Source organism: Ustilaginoidea virens, chromosome 5, assembly GCF_000687475.1.
Source record: "Ustilaginoidea virens chromosome 5, complete sequence".
Lineage (NCBI taxonomy): Eukaryota > Fungi > Ascomycota > Sordariomycetes > Hypocreales > Clavicipitaceae > Ustilaginoidea > Ustilaginoidea virens.
Window position 1 is genome coordinate 5,076,474 of NC_057320.1, and position 13,263 is coordinate 5,089,736.

A 13,263-nucleotide genomic window follows, 5' to 3' on the forward strand; every position below is an offset into this window, starting at 1 on the left:
GGGCCTTTTCAACCACCCTAACCACCGCACTAGTAACTAGCCACCACGCTAGTGACTAACCACCACGCTAGTGACTACCCACCACACTAGTGGACTAGCCACCACACTAGTAGGCCCACCACGCTAATTTAGCAATGCCACACCTTTTTTAATAAGGCCTACCTTACTTGATATACAGTAAATAATCCACTGAAAATCCTAAGGTAAAAGGCAAAGGCCTAAGGTTGGTAAGACTACCGTAAGTCCAAGAGGCGGTATAAGGACTAGAAGGTCAGTAAGCCAGTAGGGCATTAGGCCAGCAGCCTAGTAGGCTACTATAGGATTTTAACACTAATAATAGCAGCAAATAGCAAGATATTAAGGCCTTTATTATAGGCAACTATAATACCTAGGATACTAATATATCCTATTCTTCTTCTTCCACTATATCTACTGATATAAGCTATAGTGCTAAATTAGGCGGTAGGACCCCAAAAGATGCCCTCCTTTATAATATAGGTTCCACTTATCATATTGTTAATGATAAGAAGCATTTCACTACTTTTCACCATTTTGAGAAGAATAATAAGCCTGTAATTACTACTGGTAGCGGCCCTATTTCCCCTACTGGTTAAGGCACAGCACGATTTACTGTGCTATAGGGCATTAATCCTACGAAATGGGGTATTATAGAGCTTAAGAATGCCCTATATATTCCTACCTTAGATATTAATATTATTAGCGGTATAAAGCACTATGCCGCTAAAGGGGTATTTATTAAAAATCAGCTTTAGTTAGCAAGCCGTAAATGCATCGGTATTTTTAACTTTGAAAAATACGGCTTTTTCCTTCCACAGAAAGGAATAGACACACCACTGCTACATCAACCATATAGCCATTATACTACTAATAGTATAGTAGTAGAGGTCCCTAGCCCTACTAACCCTACTGATTATAGTAATCCTAAGGATACTACTATTACCCCCGTTCCTACTACTGCGACTAATAAGGAACCTATAGAGGCTACTAGCCCTATTACTAACTCTCCTGCTATTAAGACTAGCGAAGAGCCCGCTATTACAACTAGCGAAAATCCCGCTATTACGACTAGTGAAAATCCCATAGTGGCTACTAGCCTTACTCCTGCCCCTATAGCTACTGATACAGAATACCAGAAGCTATTACAGTTAGCCGGCATTTGGCATGTACGGCTAGGGCATATAGGTATTCAGCTACTTAAAAAGACTTATGCTAATACCCCTGGTCTTCCTAACCTTAATAAGGTTAAAGATGCTGATTTTCACTGCCTAGCCTGTATACAGGCTAAGAAGGTTAGAAGACCTTCTAAAGATGCGATACCTAATCTAGCTAAATGCCTGGATATTATAGAAGGTGATACTTTTGCTATATTACCTATGCCATATAACAAACGACCTATTGCCTTTATATTAGTAGATAAAAAATCCCGATTCCGCTGGCTTTACTTGCTGCTTAATAAGGAAGGCACTATTGTATTTAAAGCATTACAGAGCTTTATACAGAGCCTACAGGTCAGATATAGCAAAACGCCTATTAAATTCCACTATAATAGTGGAAATGAAATCAATAAAATACTTAGTGATTGGCTTATTGAACAGGGTATAGCTTTTAATACATCTTGCCCCTATATTCACGAATAAAACGGCCTAGCTAAGCGCTCCATTAGGGTTATAGCTGATAGGCTATATGCTACTATAGCCTAGTCAAGGCTACCATCTCACCTTTGGTCTACTGTAATTACTGGCGTTGTTATGCTAGTAAATATAACAGCTGTTACTAATAGACCTTCTAGCCCCTATCAGAAGCTATTAAAAGATTATAACCAGATAATACTAAAGCACTACCCTAACCTTATAAACCTTAGGGCTATTGGAGCAGCTATTGAAGTGCTTATACCATACAAAAAGCGTATAAAAAGCAGAAAATTAGCGCCCCATACCGAGCCTAATAGGCTCCTTACCACTCTAGGTAATAATACTTACCTAGTCTACCTTCTAAAGAAGAAGGTTATTACTAAAACAACTTTTATTACCTTTATTTATTAAAATGAAGGTATAGGCCCTATTTCTAATAGCCTAGAAGGAGACTTTCATAGAGGGCAAAATATAGGTTCAGAGGGGGTATCTAGCAGAGAACCTGCTATTTTACTAGATGATCTAGAAAGCATACCGGACCCTACTAACCTTACTAATATTACTAATACTAATATTATACCGGATGACTTAGAAAGCATGCCAGACCCTACTAATTTTACTAGCATTATTAATATTGGTGTCACATCAAGGGGTACCCAGTTGTACGTAGGGTTGCGCGCGTGGTATCAAGTACCGTGAGGTCACCAGTCAAAGGTATGATTACTTTTTTGATTATGACTATCACTAACTAAGAGAAAAGAAAGGAAGCAAAAGAGGGTAATTACACGATGTGGCCTTTTGTGCGTGCCGTGGTCACGTGCATCGGCGCAGTCGGGCCGGGCTGCCCGCGTGCCCTACCGGGCTCAGGGGTAAAGGGGCAAAAGGGGCCACATCGTGTGTGCAGCAGTGTGCGCGGCACATCCGTCGCAATGTGCCCAATTGGGCACCTTGCGACAGCGATTCCGATACTGGCAGCTTCTCTTTTTATAGAAGCAAATATTGGAATCGCTAGGATGTAAGGCGCATATATAGAAAAGAAAGTGCGGCGCGGTCTCGGTAGGTTGTGCCGCCGATAACGCTGTCGCGCCGCGCGGCCGGCGTCATATCGTACAGCCGGTATATTGAATATCGCAGCCAAAACAAAGGGGCAAAAAAAGGGGGAGCAGTAAAAGCAGTAAAAGCATTAAATACACACAATATTGAACATAGGAAAATCCACACACTTGCCACATATGACATCACCAATACCTTCTAAACGTAGTCAGATATTGACCGGCCTCTTTACCCACCCTTCTATATGTATAACAGCCCTATTTTAGTCGATGAAGGTCTTAAGGCTTTTATTAGGCGTTCCCTTAGTTATTGCGTCGGCGAGATTATTATTCCTATTGATCCAACGGATCTCATATATCTCTTAGCGCTTATATGACTATCGTAGGGCCATAATATCTATCATAAGCCTTTTCTTTTTGGTGGTGCCTAGCTTAATAAGGCATTCGTATAACGAAAACGAATCCGTATACACAACCGTGGGGATCTTTGGCAATCCTAGCCTATTAGTAATTATGTTGAGGGTTGTACCTATCGCGTATGCGATATCGACCCCTTGCACTATGCTATACAGCTCCGAAGCGAGTGCGCTATGCGTTATATGCTTACTCTTTGTGGAGCTATAAGTAATGATGTTACTGGTTAGCCGGAAGGTGTTATCCATCGTATATTCCTTATTGCCTAGCATAATCATATAGCCAATCTAGGAGCTTAAATCTTTATTGTTGATAAAGGACCCGTCAATAAATATAAAGAGTTTGGCTATAGTAAGGGCCAGATTGATATACCGCAAGCCACGATCCTAGTTATTGTATTGCTATTGAAGGCGCTTGTTTAACCTCGCGATATCGTTAGGGTTAGGTTGCTGGTATTATACCGCGATAGATAGGTTAAAAGACGCTTCGGGCTGGCAGACCATAGCCATATAAGCACTGCGAGCGCGTTATTCGATATAATTACGCTAGGCTATAGGCGTATTCTTGTCGATAGTCGCGATCTTCTTACTTTAACCTTTCTGGCATAATGTTATACCGTTAGTATCGGCCGTTAGTATACATCTATTGAAGATTAGGGGCACGGTTGGTGATAGCCTCGTCTTAAGCTTAGCGTTAAAGCCTGCCTTAGTAAGCTCCAATTCTTCCCGTTGGAAGAAGGCATCGTCACTTAGGCTAAGGGTATCGTTAGTCTACATACCTACGATACCGAAGCATATACTGGTATCGCCAGCATAATTAGGAGCGTTAGTACGGTTAGGAACGTTAGTATAGTCAGTATCGTTATTACCGGCGGATATCAGCAAACAGGGGTTATAGGTTGATGTAGTTATGCCCAATTTCTCGCGATGGTGCCAGAAGTATATTGCCTACTAGTAGGTGCTTGCCTTAGCTATTCCGTACAGTAGCTTTACCACTTTTATGATTGTATTATCGGGGTATTGATATGCTATCTGCTTAGGTAGCTTAGCGATAATTGATCTATTAAGGGTGGTGGATGACTGCATATAAGCCTGTGTGATATCACGTATCTAGAGAAATAAGCCGTGAGAATGTTGTAGTGATAGGGCTATTAATATTAGTAGCTATTAACTCGCCCGTTGAATTATAGGGGATTGAGTCAATATTAATCGCTTTTCGTTATCACTATGACCCTGTATAATAAGCCTAGACTTCTTATATGGGGTATCTATGCCTTTGCCTTTGATTTCTCGTACTATACGTAAGTTGAATAGGCGTTGGGCTCTATATTGACTGATATTAAAGGTAACGAATCGGAATATATTACGGGCCTGTAATGCTTCTATCTCTGTATGGTTAGACTGTTCGAAAGGGGCTCTAGGGGTTATAATCTTCCCTTCCCGGCGTAATTAGCTAGTAAGCTGTAGGTCGGCTTGCTCTTTTGCGGTTAGGAAAGAGGCGTTAATAACGGTATTAGAAGCTATAGTGTTAACGAGAGCTTCTTCTTAGTCCTTATTGATTATAACGTCAGATACCACCCTTGCTAGTGATAGTAATAGTAGCCTGGCTTGATTAGAGCCAGTGGCTAGTAACGGATATATTACGGCTATAGATATTATCGCGGCTAGAGGTGCGGCTGCAGCTAGTATCTTAATTTCTATCTGGCCGGGGCGGGCCGGTCTTTCGGCATAGACGATATCTTCGGCATTATCGGCGGCGGGATCGCTATTAAGGTTATAGTTATAAGGCTTAACGACCGTTAACCGGAACTTGATGGGGCCATATGGCATCTATACGATATAGGTCTTACCTTTAAGGCTAATTAGCTAGTACGGCTTATACTATCCACCTTTTTCTCTCTATACCCATACATCTAACTATAGGGGTAGTCGGTAGATAGGCTGCATATCCAGGCTATTTTGTTGGGCGAGAGCATCATAAACTTATCGCTTAGCGAGGCATTTCCTAGCTTTATTAGTAGCCTTTCGTAACGTTAAGGCATATTATAATACTGATAGACTAGGGGGTAAATCATCCGTAAGTCGGGGATATGCTCTAAAGACTAATAACGTAGGCACTAGACCGTTAAGTCTAGCAGAATTATTAATAGCTTTTACAGCAAGCTGTAATTTCTATTCCTTTATTATTTAGTCGCCTACTTTGTTATCAACAATAGTATAGGCTCGGTATAATAGGGTATAGTATCTCTCGACTTTGCTAATACTGTTATGGGCTTCTATAGGAATTTCATCTATATTAATAGATAGAAGCCGGGTATTATGGCGGAACTCGGCAGAAGTAAAGTTGGGTCTGGCATCGTGTACTATCTAATCTGGCGGGCTAAGGTATATATCGATCTAATATTCCTTAAGGGTATTCTAAATATCATAAGCCTTCTGCCTTTATAGATTAAGGAATCTAGCTGCCTAGAAGCTTATCGCGGTATCTATAATGTGTAATACCGGCCGATTATTAATATAAAGGATATCGACGATAATTTTATAGTTGAATTGGCTGGTATTATTATCCTTAAGCGTGAATTTAAATCGGCTGGGTGCCTTTGCGTTCATCTGGCATTAATGGTATATATAGGTAATCTTCTCGATGATATTGCGGTTAATATTATTATTATATCCGGCCCGTTGAAGCAATTTAGTAAGCCTATTAATAGAGGGGTACCTGAATCGATAATAAAGCTGACGGATTTCCTATGATAAGAGGTGGAAGGCAGCAGTATCCGTGGCATTAAGAGTCTACTATGGATGTCCCTATTTCCTGATAATTGGAACCTTAATATCCCTTTTAATAAGCAAATTATCAATATTATCTAGCTTTATGCCTATCCTATCTATATCTGTGATAGAATAGAGAAAGGGGGTACTACTATTAAGAATGTGAAAGGGGATATTACCGAATATCATCAGGACATTTAATATACTAGAAGATATAGTAGAACCTGCTCCGAAATTAATGGTATACTGTATATCTATTGACTTAATCGTTAAAGATTTCATCAATCTTATTAGGGCTTTTGCTTGACCTATGCCTGCTGTAGATAGGCCGGAGGCGCTGGTATCCGGTAGGATTCTACGGAAGGTGTAGTCACTATAGCGTTCTTCTTCTAGAAAGGCAGAATTACAGTTTAGTAAAGGCATTCGGAAGGGGTTAATTTATAGGAAGGCATGTCGGTATGATTCATCTTGTAAGGCTTATAATATCTTAATTGGTAATGCCTCTGTTTGCAGGGGGGCTTAGAAATACTAAGTGGCTGTAATTTATAGTGCGATAGCGTCTTTTATATCCCAATATATGACCCCTGCTATTATGACTTCAATATCTTTAACGATATCATTAAAATCGGCATCTTTGAGGGCTTAGTCGGCAGTCCCTTTATATTCCTATAGGAAAATATGGAATTTCTTATTATTAGGGGCGGTCCGGTTGGAGCAGTTCTTTAGCCATTATGCCTTTAATTCTTATTATTCTTTATTAGTATAATTAGATGACTAATATCCTGATTTATTGCAAATAAAATATCTTCTTTAACGGGGCCTAGCTGGAAAGGCGCGATTCTATTATTGCCGTTAAGGGGGTCCGTATCGTTGGGGGCGTTAATACCGGTTATAGGATTGACCATATCTACAATCTGTGAATAATGCTATATTATTATCAATATCTTTAATATCCTATTGTTATTAATGCTGCTATTATTGAAGGAATTGATGCTGTTGAGTTATATGGGTAGTCTTATAGATAGAAAGGGATCGCCGTAGGTCAGCGGCGAGGCCTTCGAATATAGAGGCATGACGATATATAGCCTGGCTATACTTAGGGGTATCCCTTATAGCGTTGAGCACTTGCCGATAAAGCTCTATATTAGCTGTAAAGGGGGGAAAAAGACTATGATATAGGCGCTGAAGTTCCTCTAATAGGATATTAAGGCATTCTAGTTTTGACTTATCGGGATATTTCGCGATAGTTGATTAGAGTATTATTCTATTCCAATAGTATAAATAGAATTGCTCTATGCTCTTATTCTCGAAATAGCTCTTGACTTTGCGGACTATATCGTTAAAAGTGAGGGTATTACAAATGCGTTCGATATTATTAAAGTAATACGTCTTAGTATCGCCGATTAGTATGATTTAAAAGGCTCTTATAAGTACATAATCGGGCAATCCTAGAAGGCGGCACTTACTCTTAAAGGATACTACCTTTAGTATAAGGAAGTTATCCATTTTGCCGCTATATCTATCCTCTATACGATAGCTGCATAAAAGGTCAGATATCTTCTTCGAAATATTATTAAACCCGGCCCCTGTATAGGCTCTTCGGGTATAATCTTCTTAGTAGTATTATTATTCCGGAGGGTGTTCCAGAACGGCTTATCGGTAGCCTTACGGTAGGCTAGCGGGATCTCTGGCTGGGTTATCCCATAACCCGGGTCGGTCTGGGTTTACCGGTCCTCCCGTTAAGACGGTCCGTTCATCGGCCTAGGTAGGCCGATAGTGCCGGGAAGGGTCCGGTGCCGTGCCTATCTTTAGCATTATCGGGTGAGGCATTAGAGCCAGTAGTTGAGGCATTTATGCCTGTTGGTTGTGGCTGCGATACCATGATTCGTAATATCTAGTATTAGGGGCAGCTATTTTATCAATATTAGGGGCTTGCCCTATGCCGCTAGTAACGGCATATCGGGGGATATTAATATTGGTGACTTCGAGCGTATTACCGTCGGGTCCCTCTATTGAGGGAAGCATATCATCGGGGCGTATATCCTAACTTCTGGCTCTTATAGGTATACTATAATTCTAAGGGGTATTAGGATAGCCGCCTCGGCTAGCCCGGCTAGGGGTATAACCCCTAAGATAAAGTATCTAGTCGGTCGGGCTATAGTCATCGTCCGTTATATGCTGTTGTTATTATCGGGAGCTTTTCCCTATCTCAAATAGCGGCCTATAAATAGGCGCTTTCCCTTTCTATTATAGCGGCCGGCCCCTTTCTTCTTCGGTATTAGTAGGAATAGGGGCTTTCTTTAATATAGATGGAGGGATGAGGGGTTATTATGCCGTTAGTATTACAAAGTCCCTGGGGGTCGAAGGGGCTTATAAAGGTCTTCGCGAGGGTAATCGCGAGGGTATTCATAAGGGTATTCGTGATGGTATCCATAAGGGTATTCAAACAATTATAGCAGGAAGTAAATTCCTTAAGCTTATAATGGAGGGGGCATCCTAGTTCATTTGCATCTCCCGTTTGGTATAAGCAGTAGGGACTAATTATTCCCTATCTAGGTTTAACCGGGATATAAAGGTCTTACGTACAAGTTGGAGGTCTATTTCTTCTTAAGGCCATTTAGGCATATACTCTTGTTATATGCAGTAGAGAAGGGTCCTAATTATTAATAATCCTATGCTTCTAATATACACCCTACGTTCCTGTAGGGTTGTTCGGAATTCCCATAGGAGCCGTTTATTAATACAGCTGAATAGTTCCTCAGTCCACTCATCACAATCCTCACAGAATTATTCCCATAGATTATCATCCTTCTCATCGCCTATTGTATAACTATTAATAAGGTAGGCAATACGATTGTGTAACTATTCGTCTATAGCATTTATAGGGTTAATTTAGTCTATCGAATCGATATAGTCTTTTATGATAATTTTAGCGAAAGGGTTAAGCTTTTCCGGTAGTAGTGCCTCCATTATGATATTAATAGAGGTAAGGATGAGGTAGAAAAGGCAGAGAGATAGGGAGCATTTAGCGTAAGTATCGAAAGGAAGTAATTAAAAAAGAAGTAATTAATAAAGGAAGGTAGTAAATTAATAAAGGAAGGAAGGAAAAAGGAAGCAATTATCGGGCAGGATATTATAGGCGTTCCGATTGCTTATTTGACTATATATCGGTAAATAGGTCCTTTACCGTTATGAGGCTCTGAGTCGCTTGCGTAAGAACCTACGTTTGTGCCTACTAATAGTATCACGATAGATTTAGCGTTCCGTAGTTCCCATCACAACTAAAGATATCGTAATATTTAGCGATCGTTATTAACTGATACAATCAATCAGTATGATATTTGGCGATTGTTCCTCGTAATAGACGAGTAGGGAAGGTTAGACACAATCAATTTATCCCTTAGTCTGTAATATATAAGCCGTTTTCGACTGAATTAGGCTAAATCACATTCCCTATTAGTACGATCTTTTTAAATCGCCTCTTCTTGCTGGTCCTAGCTAATCTGTGAAGTGAACTTTAACTTCACTGATCAGTATTGGTGTCACATCAAGGGGTACCCAGTTGTACGTAGGGTTGCGCGCGTGGTATTAAGTACTGTGAGGTCACCGGTCAAAGGTATAATTACTTTTTTGATTATAACTATTACTAACTAAGAGAAAAGAAAGGAAGCAAAAGAGGGTAATTACACGATATAGCCTTTTGTGCGTGCCGTGGTCACGTGCATCGGCGCAGTCGGGCCGGGCTGCCCGCGTGCCCTACCGGGCTCAGGGGTAAAGGGGCAAAAGGGGCCACATCGTGTATGCGGCAGTATGCGCGGCATATCCGTCGCAATATGCCCAATTGGGCACCTTGCGACAGCGATTCCGACAATTAATACTACCCCGGATGATATTACTAACACTAATGCCACCGTGGATTACCTTCTTAAGTCAGAAGGTACTATACTATAATCTCCGGCTACTACAAAAGATAACCTTATAGATATCCTTACTAGCCTTAATCCTACCGATATTACTGACCCTACTGGCCCTACTGGCCCTGCTGGCTCTACTATACCTACCAGCCCTACTAACCCTACCAGACCTACCGACTTATTCCCTCAGGAAGGTAATACTTTATACTACCTGATATAGGATTCCTACTATACAGCTAAGCGTAAGCTAGCTAAAAAGGCCCTTAATGGTACGCCTAATAGCTAGAAGGATATACTACAATGCCCTAAAAAAGAAAAAGACCTTTAGATAAAGGCACTATTTAAGGAATTCAAGCAGCTTTTAGATACTAAAGTCTTCCAATTTATTCCTAAATCTAGCATTCCTATTGATAGGAAAATTATACACAATAGGCCTATTTTTCGGGTTAAAAAGGATGTCAATAATCAGCCTATAAAATATAAGGCTAGATTAGTTATTAAAGGTTTTATATAAATCGAAGGAAAGGATTTTTAGTATACCTATGCTTCTACCTCTATCCCACCTACCTAGAGGGTTATACTGGCTTTAGCTGCTAATAATAACTAGGAAATAGAGCAGATCGACTTTATAGGCGCCTTCCTAAATAGCGAACTTTCTGAGACTATTTATATAGATATTCCTAATGGATTTCTTGAATTTACAGAGAGCTTACTACTAACTAATAGCGATAGTATACTTTAGTCTAATATTCAACGGTAATAGCTACTAACTTTACTTAAAGAAGCCGGCTTTAATCCCTCTATTAAGCAAGCTATTTTACTAAAGAAGGCCCTATACGGGCTAAAATAAGCACCCCGCGAATAGCAACACTAGCTAAAAGATCTGATTTCTAGTGAAGGCTTCTTACCTTTAGCATCTAATACTGCCGTCTTTTATAATAAGCAAACCAGCACCTTTATCGTCACCTATATTGACGATTGCCTATTAGTTGGTCTAAATATAACTTATATTAACCTACTAAAAAGGAAATTTCATAAGGTCTATACTATAGAAGACCGCGGTCTAGCTTCCTTCTTTCTAGGCGTATAAATTATACGAAATAGGAAGGAAGGTCTATTGTGGCTACACTAAGCCCAATTTATAGCAGAGGTCTTAGCTAAATTCGGTCTATAGGATACTAAACCTCAGCTAATTCCACTTTAACTAGGGATTCTAAATGAATCTAGTGGAAAAGACCTTAGCCCTACTAATTAGTGCCTTTATTAGAGCCTTACTGGCACTATAATGTGGCTTATAATAATAATTAGACCCGACCTAGCATTTCCTATACAATACCTCTCCCGTTTTATGTCGAAAGCAACTAATATGCATCTAAATGCTGCAAAAGGCAGCTTTAGTTACCTTAAAGGCACTGAGAACCTAGCTATTTGCTTTAGTACTACTAAAAGCAACTAATAGCCTATTATAACCGCTTATTCTAATAGCGATTTTGCTGGCTATAAAGAAACTTCTAAATCTACTAGAGGCTTCTTAACTACTATTAATAGTAGTCCTATTAGCTAGCGTTCTAAACGAGCCTCTTTAGTAGTGCTATCTACTTTAGAAGCTGAATCTAATGCCTTACTTGAGACTATCCGTGAGGTATAGTAGCTTTCTAACCTTTATAAGGAGCAAGAAATTAATATCTTACGCCCTATACCGCTATACTGCAATAACTAGGGCTCTATTTTAAATTCTAACGACCCTAATTAGTATGCTCGCACTAAGTATACGCTATTAAAATTCCGGTATATTAGGGAGTAAGCCCAGCTGGGCTTAGTGAAAATTACCTACTTACCTACTAATAGCATGCCTACTGACGGTCTTACCAAGCCACTATTGGGCCCTAAATTTACTAGGTTCCGCGAGTTACTAGGCCTTAGGGCCTGCTAACTTATACTAACTTACTAAGGTTTTTTTCCTATGTTTTTTCCTTAGGACCTTTATTGCATTTTCTTTCCCTATCCTTTACACGATTAGCTTAATACTATAGTAGCTAATCAGAGGGGGTGTTAAAATCCTATAGTAGCCTACTAGGCTGCTGGCCTTTTTACCGCCTTTTTGACTTACGGTAGTCTTACCAACCTAGGCCTTTGCCTTTTATCTTAAGGATTTTCAGTAGATTATTTAGTGTATATCGAGTAAGGTAGGCCTTAAAGTAGGCCTTATTAAAAAGGTGTGGCATTGCTAAATTAGCGTGGTGGCCCACTAGCGTGGTGGCTAGTCCACTAGTGTGGTGGTTAGTCACTAGCGTGGTGGCTAGTCCACTAGTATGGTGGCTAGTCTACTAGTGTGGTGGTTAGTCCACTAGCGTGGTGACTAATTACTAGTGCGGTAGTTAGGGTGGTTGGAAAGGCCGGATATAGCGGGGTTGCTGACGTATCATAGCGAGCATTACAGGGAGCCTTCTTACTAGCTACCCTAAATGCCTAGGCCCACCCCTCCTTCGTATATATATAGGATAGCTTTCCCCCTTCTTTCTAGATGGTTAAAAGACAGCACAATCGAGTCTGTTAATGCACTATATGCCTCTTAACTTCTTACCTTCCCTGCGTTTTCTGGTTATCTTATATTTGCCTTGCCTTTACACTTGCCCTGCTTTATAGCACTTGTATAGTCTTAGGACTTAGTGAAAAATCTAGTATTTATACTAAGATTAGTTCATAGGTCGCAGACAGTCTTGTGCTATCTAGCTAGCTAGTAAGGCTCTGCTTTTATAGTGACCTTAAGAATTGCAACACTATAACTTAAGATTAGATTATAGCCGAGAGATTTTAGTAGATAAATATTTATTAGGTCTTATCGTTATTAATAAAGTTCTAATCGATCTTTAATTTATATTCTATAAAGGTCTTCTATATAGTAAATATAGCTTTTTTGCTATTAAAGGGTTCCCTAACCGGTATCGGCTTATACTTTTATTAGATTGCTTTTAGGATTAGAATAGAGTCGGTCTAAAATTAGTTTAGGGTCGATATAATTATTAATAATAGTTATTATTATATTTAGTCAATAAGAGCTTATATCTAATGCTCGGTCTGCTTAGCCTAAGCGCGTATCTAGTGCTTACTCTTTTGGCTTTAGCATAAATATTTTTAGAACCTTATATTAAGTAATTCTATAGCGTTTATAATTGACTCTATTTATGCGGCTTATTAGCAAGTAGAGGCGTATTAGGTATTATCTAAATCCAGGATATTCTATAAGGGGTCTATATCTATTATCGGCAGTTAGGTGATATAATAATAAGGATTAAGAGAGTTTTATTAATTGTGATAGATTAGCCCTAGGGCGACTGAGAATAGGTATTAATCGGATATATTAATAAAACTAAAGAGGAAGGGAGAAGAGCCCGAATCAATTCTATTAAAATCCTATAGTAGCCTACTAGGCTGCTGGCCTAATGCCCTACTGGCTTAC